The sequence below is a fragment of the Scylla paramamosain genome, chromosome 24, assembly GCF_035594125.1.
Source record: "Scylla paramamosain isolate STU-SP2022 chromosome 24, ASM3559412v1, whole genome shotgun sequence".
NCBI lineage: Eukaryota > Metazoa > Arthropoda > Malacostraca > Decapoda > Portunidae > Scylla > Scylla paramamosain.
Window position 1 is genome coordinate 5135715 of NC_087174.1, and position 9286 is coordinate 5145000.

General features: G+C 47.3%; 1 protein-coding gene across 29 annotated transcripts in view; it reads left to right on the forward strand.

Moving 5' to 3' along the window:
- LOC135112626 (uncharacterized) overlaps nt 1–9286 on the forward strand; it is a 274887-nt gene that overhangs the window by 20891 nt on the left and 244710 nt on the right. For 23 of the 29 annotated variants that reach the window (XR_010274482.1, XR_010274484.1, XR_010274496.1 and 20 more), the window contains exon 1: nt 7604–7747. The exons of 5 other annotated variants lie outside the window; for them this stretch is intronic. The gene's annotated coding sequence lies outside the window, so the exon portion shown is untranslated. Of the gene's footprint in view, nt 1–7603; nt 7748–7816; nt 7847–9286 lie in introns of those variants that run through there. One more of the 29 variants, XR_010274490.1, reaches the window with a different exon arrangement.

The window sequence follows — 9286 nt, forward strand, 5'->3', positions numbered from 1 at the left end:
CACACACACACACACACACACGGGGGAAAGAAATATTGGAAGAAGAAGGAAAGGTAAGAGTAAGTAAAGGACAAATTGAGAACAGTATGATTGGCGTGTGGGAAAAGTGATGATTTGGAACACGAAGCAAAACGAACCCCCCCAAATAAAAAAAAAAGAAAGAAAGAAGAAAGAAAATGACTAACCAGGTAAAATGTTCAATGAATGTTCAACGTAGAAGGTAAATTCATGCCGCCAAAGGAACGTAAACGAGCCATAACCTTCCTTGTATTCATGATCTTTTTTGTTGATTTTTTTTCAGTGACGTGTGTGTGTGTGTGTGTGTGTGTGTGTGTGTGTGTGTGTGTGTGTGTGTGTGTGTGTGTGTGTGGTGTGTGTGTGTGTTGTGTGTGTGTGTTACTGCGGCAAAAACATGTTAGAGTTATATTCATCACCACCACCACCACCACCCCCTAACATACCACTCCGTACGTCATGTCCCCCTCGCTTATTCTCCCTCCATCTCCTTTTCACTTCTGTCCATTCTTATCTTCCTTCTCTCCACTTTCAGCTTAATCTTCACTCAGTCACTTTAACTCTACTCAAAAACATAATTCCAATCGCTCCCAACCACTCGCAGTCACTCCCTGCCATCGTTAGTTACTCTCAGTCACTCTCAAGCATGTTTAATTACTCTTAAACAATGGCAGACATTTCCAAACACTCCCAGGCACTCCCAAACACTCCCAAACACTCCAAGGCACTCCCAGGCACTCCCCGTTACTCCTACAACACAGCAACTTCACTTACATCACCTTGCAGCAACACAAGACAACACATGGGCGAGACACAAAGAGGGACCAGCTACACAGCAGGGCGGCACGCAACACAGCAAGCGTGTAAGCACCGCGGCGAGTGTTACATCTCCTCCTGACGGGGGTTGTGTTCGTCCTAAAGGGAGCAGCAGAGAGCAGGGTGTGTAATAAACTCGGCATCCTTACAATATTTTACTGTCTTCTCTCCAGACCCCACGCGTCTCTCTCTTATTTTTCTTCATCACCTTTTCCTTCCTCTCATTCTTTCTACCGCCCACTCTTACCCTAGTCTCTCTCTCTCTCTCTCCCTCTCTCTCTCCCCCTCCTCTCTCTCTCTCTCTCCTGTTCTTTCCACTCTTTTTCTCTCTCTCCTTTACGCTCCTAGTACTCATCTCACTATCCTTCTATTTATCTCTACCATCCTTACCTCTTTTTTTCTCTCTCTCTTCATTTCACGTGTCTTCTCTTATCCGTCTTTTCGTTCAGCATCTTCTCTTTCCTTCCTTCTCCTCCAAGCTCTTCTAATATTACTCTCCTTCCTTTCCATTCTTACTTAATCCTCTCCTCTCCCTCCCTTATCTTCCTCTTCACTTTTGTTTCCTTCCTTCCCTTCATTCGTTATCTTGTGCTCAACCTTTCTTATCTTTCCCTTCACTCTCCCCTTCTTGAATTTCCTACTTTCTCCCCTTCCCCTTTATTCCTTATCCTTTCCTTATCTCTCCCTTCATTATCTCCCTTCTCCTTTATTCTTTATCATCTTGTCTCCCTTCCTTCCCTTTCCCTCTATTCTATCCTATTCTCAAACTCCCTTCCTCCCCCTCCATTCTTTATCCTCCCCCTCCACCTCTCTTATCTTCCTCACCAAAGACACCCCCCTCTTTATATCTCCCTCCTTTTCCCCTCCTCTTTTGTCTCCACACTGAACACCATCATCATTGGCTTGTTTGGTTCTGATTAATGGTAAGGGGGGGGGGGCAGGGAGACAGAGAGGCAGGGAGGAGAAAAGGAAGGCACAAGAAAAGTTTGTAGGTAGGAAGGAGGAAATGGAGGAACTGAAAAGATAAAAGAAGATACATGGAAACTTATACTTAGCTGGGAAGGACAGGGACGAGTGATGACAGCCATGAGACAGGGCACACACACGCACACACACACACACACACACACACACACGCTGAAATAGTGAAGGAATGAAAGACAAATAGACTTAGGACAAGAGCGGGAAGCCGTGACAAATTAATAGACGTGGAGACACAGAGAAACAAAAGAAAACAAAAACAAGCAGATAGAAAGACAGACAGACGGACGGACAGACAGATGGACGGACAGACGGACAGACACACAGATGAATGGAGAGGCGGAGTTAAAAATATATTTGGTCGTGGAAGACAGACAGACTAACAGATGAGCAGAGAGAAGCAGACAAGGCGAGAAGAGAGAGAGAGAGAGAGAGAGAGAGAGAGAGAGAGAGAGAGAGAGAGAGAGAGAGAGAGAGAGAGAGAGAGAGAGAGCACTCGGATAAACATATGCAAGAGGGAAATGGAGGGGAAATAGGAGCAGAAGGAAGCGAGGGAGAGGTGAGAGACGTTGCTGAGGAAGTAGAGAGGATGCGAGCAAGAGGGTGAAGGCTGAAGGGCGCGTGAAAAATAAGAGGTGATGGACGTAGGTGAGGAGCGTAATGAATGCAGCGGGTGTACAAATGGGCGGCGCGATGAGAGCAGAGGCCCCGAGTTGCCCTGAGTGGCTCTGAAATGCTGCCTGAATGCGTTTTAGTATAAGCAACTAATGGCGGAGACCAGAGCGCAAGACTTAGGCGTGGAAAAATACTCGACGCAGCTGAAGAAAATGGAAGTGAAGGGATATAACGTAACTGCTCATGTTCTCGCTTTGCTTGATTGTTTTTACACTATTCATTAGCGTTTAATGTTAAGTAGCGTGGCTTCTTTGTTTTCTTTGTGGATTTACATCAATGCTGACTCCAGGCGATGTATTAAATGTGATAATCTTTGTGTGTGTGTGTGTGTGTGTGTGTGTGTGTGTGTGTGTGTGTGTGTGTGTGTGTGTGTGTGTGTGACAGAGTGAAGAAAACATTAATAATCCATAATATAAGTACCACATACATACATTCGGACATACGAGTGGATGCATACTAAACATACATACATGACTCATACATATCCATGAGCACACTTCAGGAAACGCCTGACACATAAACATGCGACCAACGCACAGCCACCGGGGCGAGCAGTGGGGAGAGTCACCACCCTGGCCTGCCTTACCGCTCTCCCTCACCCTGTGGATTGAAAGCTTCTTCTCCTCCTCCTCCTCCTCTTAACCGACATAACGCTTCCGAGTATTCCTTGTATTCCTCATATCGACTCCCGGATCAGGCTTTGGGTCGCGGGATGGTGCCTTTGGTCCGCGGTATTGTGGTGTCGCGCGTCCCTCAGCGGCGCGAGGCTTTCACAAATGAGGCAGACGCGGCAGCGGTACTGGCTGGCGGGGCCTGGCTCGACACGACCCCTCTCCAAGAGGTCCTTGGAGGCCATCCTCAGGGCCCTCTCGCCGCCGGCCCTCACGCGGCGCCTATTTCAATACAAAACCACAGCAGCGTTCAAGAATCTCCCGCGGGACCCATAAAGGATGAGGACCCCTGCACGAGAACCCGAGTCGCCCCATAAGACGGCCGTTGTGGAGGGCGCAGGGTCGCCACGGGGCACTGGATGCGAGCATTAGCACACACTTCAACACCAAAACAACGTGCGAAAAGTGTACTTGCTAATTGAGGTTACGGCAGTCAGGACGCTCAGTACTTTGCATCCTCGCCTTAGAGAAATTAAAAGAAGTAATGGGGAGTAGGAACACTGATGGGCGGCCCGGCGTGACCCGCCTTGCCGGCACTATTGCCTCCCCAGAGCCAGAGTGAAGGAACGGAGTGGAGGAAGGGAGGAGAGACCGCAGCCTCGCCTAAGACAACATGGGCAATTCACGTTGCAGCTCAGTTCCCTTGTATTGTTCGGCTGCCCCTGAATATCCGGAACGCATAAGAAGTCACAAACAACTGCTGTTTTCAAACCTTGGTGGGCAATTTTGCGGCTGAATCGATACCCACCAGCCCAAGTACCTTTGCAGGCCTCGTATCCCGGTAACTGGCCGCTGCTCCCGCCGCGTCTATGCTGCAAAGAACTTTACAGAAAGCAATTCCCGGGTAAGTGCGGCGCCCGAGTGAGTGGCGAGGCTGACAAAGGCTATTGGGTGCCCCGCTGTCCTGTCTCATCTCTTGGTCGGAGGGTAAACACGTGAATTCTGGCGTGTGCGGAAAAAAAAAAGTGAAGGTAGAGAAAGGGCAGTAATGGACAAATGGAGCAGCGAGATGGATAGGGAGGACAAGGACGATGGAAGGTCACGGAACGATGGAGTGACAGGTGAGGGAAGACTGATGCAGAGTGGGCACAGACGGAAGGAGAGGGGGAGAGAGTAGTAATGGATAGAAGAGCGACATTGTGAAGGTGGAGGGGAGAGGATGTACACAGCAAGAGGGAGAACTGGGATGACTGAACAAAGGGGAAGAGGAAAGAAACTGCCTGGTGCAGAGGAGAGGACGAGGCACTGAAGAGGAAGGGGAAAAAGGGTGAAAATCCGATCAAATACTCCAATTGTCTGCAAATTGGAGCAGTAAAAGTGGCGGTGAACAATGAACGAGTTGTGTACGACCCCTGAGTTCTTATGGCGCACTGCACCGTAAACATTTCACGGGAAGGATGTGCGTGCGCGCGCGAGTAGCGTGGGAGGGACGGGGGTGGAGGCCGGAGAGATGGCTGGGAGTCTCGTGGTACGCGTAAATGATTAATCTATGCGTGCTTCTCGTCCCCAGTCCTGTGCCGGACAGCCGCAGCTCAGCACCTCCAGATGAACCTCTCCACGATGATGACGATCCGCATTACCTTCGCCGCCAAGTTTATGCCCCTGCAGAGCCTCGTTCGTCGCGCGAGATGGCCAGCAGGACGCGGCATCTCTCGCCCTTACGCCAGAGTCAACCAAAACATTTCTTTTCCCTTTGTGTATCCTGACATAGAGACTAACGAGAGACGCGTGAATGGCGCTGCTTTTTAATTGCGTTCTTTTATGTGTAAGAGAGAGGGTGAGGACGCTGGGTGAGTGTCTCCCCCCTGGAGTGTTGCCGCGGGAAGCTTCCAGCACTTAGCGCAGCCTAGGAGCCTCACGCCACCTTTTGGTAACCCTCGGGTCGCTGACACCAAGAGCCGTTTGATGAGGAGCCTTTTCCTACGTTTTGAGAGGCTCTCGACCCTCCTGACTGGGATGTTGCTAACCCAAGGAGGGAAAAGTCCACGAGAGGGAGAGATGAGAAGGATATGAGGAGAAAAGGAAGGGAGTAAAGCTTCGAGTGGGAAAAATTGGAGTGTCTGGCGAATTTCTGTACGAAAATGTTATACGATAAATCAGATTTGTCTGAAAATGTAAAATGGTAACACGGAAAGATTTGAGGAAAGCGGGAGTGTGTGGAGCAAGGGAGGAGGGAAAGGAGGCGAAGGAGAAACAAGAAAGAAGGAGAGGGAGGATAAGGAGGGGAATTAGGAGGAAGACAAAAGAGGAGATTGCGGAGGAGGGAAGAAGTAAAGGAAGAGGGAAAAGAGTAAGAGAAACACGGAGGAGAGGGCAAGTAGCGGGGGAGGTGGGGGGGGGAAGCGGAGGGTAAATAAATCATCGGTGGCCAATATTGCATCTGACACCAACACTTGAAACATTACACTTCGGTTCTCCCTTTGGCGGCGCTGTGAAGGTGTGGGTTACGCCCTTATATCTGCACGCATTCTCCTCTCTCTCTCTCTCTCTCTCTCTCCCTCTCTCTCTGTTTCCTCCTCTTATCCATTTTCCCCCTTTCTTCTCTCGAATTCCTCCCTTTCCTCTCTTTCCTTCCCTCCTCCCTCTCATCTCTATTCCTCTTCTCTTTTCCTCAGTTTCTCTTCACACCCTGTTATCTTTCCCCACTCTCCTTCCTTTCCTTTCTATCTTCCATTCTCCTCTTCCCTTGTTCATGTTTTCTTCCTTTCTTCCCTTTTCCTTCTTCCTTGACTCCTCCTTATACACTCCATTATCTCTCCCCTTCCTTCACTTACTCTCCCTTCAGTTCGCCACTCTCTAAACTCTCTCTCCCTCATATCCCTCTCCTTCTGTTCTTTTTCTCCGTTTCTCCTTTACTCTTGCTTGTTGTGTGCCTCTTGTTTCTTAGTTATTACGATTCTCTGTCATATTCTGGACTGAGGGAGAGAGAGAGAGAGAGAGAGAGAGAGAGAGAGAGAGAGAGAGAGAGAGAGAGAGAGAGAGAGAGAGAGAGTAAATATTCCCTTCAGTGTTTCCAATCGTCACTATTTCACATTCAAATACTCTTGTTCTCCCTGCCTCCCTCTCTCTCTCTCTCTCTCTCTCTCTCTCTCTCTCTAGGCGCTTGTCACTCCTGTCATTCCCTCAGCCCATCACCATCACCATTACCATCACCACCACTCCTCTAGCTCCTCCTTCGTCCCTCCCACGCCGAGTTTTCTCCTCTAATAAGAATGTGTAGAAAATATGGAAATTGGGTTAAGGAACTCACCACAACTATGATATTTTGCTTAACTTTTAGCCAGCAAGGGAACTCTAGCACCGCCGGTAGGGAAATTTAGTCTGATCAGTATTTTTTGATGGCGAAAGCTGCTGGATTATGCGTCTACCTAACCGCCCGCAGCACTATGGTTACTCCCGTTATTGTAAACCTAACTTAATTTAATCCAACCTATTGTAATCTCACTCGACTGAACCCAACCTAACCTAATTTAACCTAACATGACCTAACCTGACCTAACCTAAACTAAACTGACATGACCTTACCAAGCCTAACTTAACCCAACCTAACCCAACCATCCGCCATAACACTGAATACTGCGTGGCTTATTACAGTTAAGCTAGAACGGCTACTAAGTATTACGCAACTATTAACTCTCCAGCCAGTATAAAGCATATGAAACATTCTAAAAGCGAAAATACGATGAAAAAAAGAGACAGACGTTGGGATATGGGAACAACACAACCCACTGTAAACAAGGCAAAAAAAAAATAAATAAATAAATAAGTAAATAAAAAAAAAATCACCCGCAACTGCTGTCGTACATAACCCCACCTACACCCCAGTCAGTATTGCCACTTATGTTAACATCTAAAAGCGCCCTTCCCTCTCTTCACCTCCTCCCCCGTTCCTCCCCAGCATGTCTGAAACACTCACCTACTTTCCGAGCGACCGAAGTGCTCCGGGAAACTCCAGATATAGCTAATAAAAGGAAAATAACACCTAAACTCGACAACCACAGACATCAACAAGGGCGCGCGGGAAAACTGACTGCCTGCCTGCCTCCTCCCACTCTTTCCTTTACAGGCAATTGAACCTATTTTAGTTTTCTTACTGTATGTTGTATCATCTCAAAATCGGTATGTGTGCTGAAGTAGAGTAGTTATGTTTTTTTTTCTGTTTTTATTTCACCCGGTGTCAAGACGGCACTGCAAAACACTGATTGCCGTCTTGACCCGAACAAAGGGCACAGTAACCGCCCACACCATCGACTGTAATGTAAAGTTTGCGATCACGAATCCTGTCATCAAATCAGAGAAAATGGAAAATAAAGATACTAAGACACGATTACATACAAACTATAAATATATTAAGAGGGAAAACTTGTAAATATTAATCTTAACTATTACGATTCATTATCCCCCATAGTTAGCGCTGCCAGGTGTACGAGTAGAGTAGGAAAGGGGCGTGGCATAACAGAATATCATCAGCGCACGACAAACTGGAAGCGGGTGTGTACTTGTGTGTGTGTGGCGAGGACTGGCGTTACTCGACCTTTATCACTGATCTGTGAAAGCTTTGCGGAGTTCTTCGGCTGCTCAGGAAGGAGGTGAGTGTTCTGTAGGTGGTGAGGCCGTGTCTGGAGCTGAGGTGGGGATGTTTTCAAATGTTAGTGAGTGGTGGACCGGCAGGGCAACAACGGTGGCGGGTAACCTTCCTCCTGTTTGTTCCTCGTGGGGTATTTATCTGTCCCATGTTCTTGTGCCATCGTTTCTTTGTTATCCACCGTGTTTCAGCCTCAGAATGTTTCAGCGTTTGTTATCAGGGGTCTTATTAATTACCTTAGTATATCTGACTGCTGTTTATCCCTTCCTCTCCCTGTCACGTATTGGACTCGCCCAAGTTGGTGGCGTAGGAATACATGGCAGTAGTTTAAATTTTTTTTGCCCTTGGTCGATCACCCCGATACACACACAAAAAAAAAGATAGGTTGCTCACGGCACAAAACTACTTTAGTCATACAATACTGCATTTATATCTCCACCTACACCCTTTTTTATCAGCATTTCCTACTGAAACACTAAAGCCTCGAGCAAGTCAGTAATGTGACACCCCTCCTGGATGACGTCAGCCTCATCATGACAGCTTGGTATCCCCTCCCCTCTATTAGAGCAACAAACGCCATTCCTCTTAGCTTGGCGAGAATTATTGTGCTATTGATAAGTCGACGCGAGGGACAAAAAAAATGAGAAAACAATGAATGATGAATTGGGCGATGAAATATTGTATGTGTTGAGTTGTGAATCATGTAAGTAATGTGTTGCTGTCTGTCTGTCTGTCTGTCTGCTTGTTTATCTGAGTATGTTTCAGTGTGTGTGTGTGTGTGTGTGTGTGTGTGTTGGCTTCATTTGTATGTGGGGTGTTTGTGTGTGTGTGTGTGTGTGTGTGTGTGTGTGTGTGTGTGTGTTGGCTACATTTGTATGTGGGGTGTTTGTGTGTGTTTCTCTCTCTCTCTCTCTTACACACACACACACACACACACACACACACACACACACACACACAAAGGTTTCTAGATAGTACATTATGAAAACATCAGCAGGTTTCACTGCATTACTTCGCACGAAGGGAGAAAAAAAGGGGGGTATAAAAAGGAAATCCTGGCGCGGGGAGTCCTCACATATGCAACATTAATTTTTTATGCCCTTTATGCAATTTTTCATGTAAATTGTAAACCACATCATCCTCCAATGGCGTATCATTAATTAGAGCTGGAATATATGATTTTGCCGATCTCTCTCTCTCTCTCTCTCTCTCTCTCTCTCTCTCTCTCTCTCTCTCTCTCTCTCTCTCTCTCTCTCTCTCTCTCTCTCTCTCTCTCTGGAAGGTAATAAAACATTTCTCCCTCCCTGGAATTAAGAATGTAAAATAAATTGAGCAGAAAATTGTGTAATGGCGGAAAGAGTGAAGTAAGAGTATATATTAAAGAGTAATGATATTAGTGGCGGCGGCGGTCGTGGCTTAGTGGTTAGCGTGAGGGAGTGTGGCGAGCTGCATTCATCATCTCGCTTAAGCCTTTCCCTCTCACCCTCTCGCCCTGCAGCTAAAAGTATCCCTCATTTGCTGCCTTGAAACGACCTCCACATTA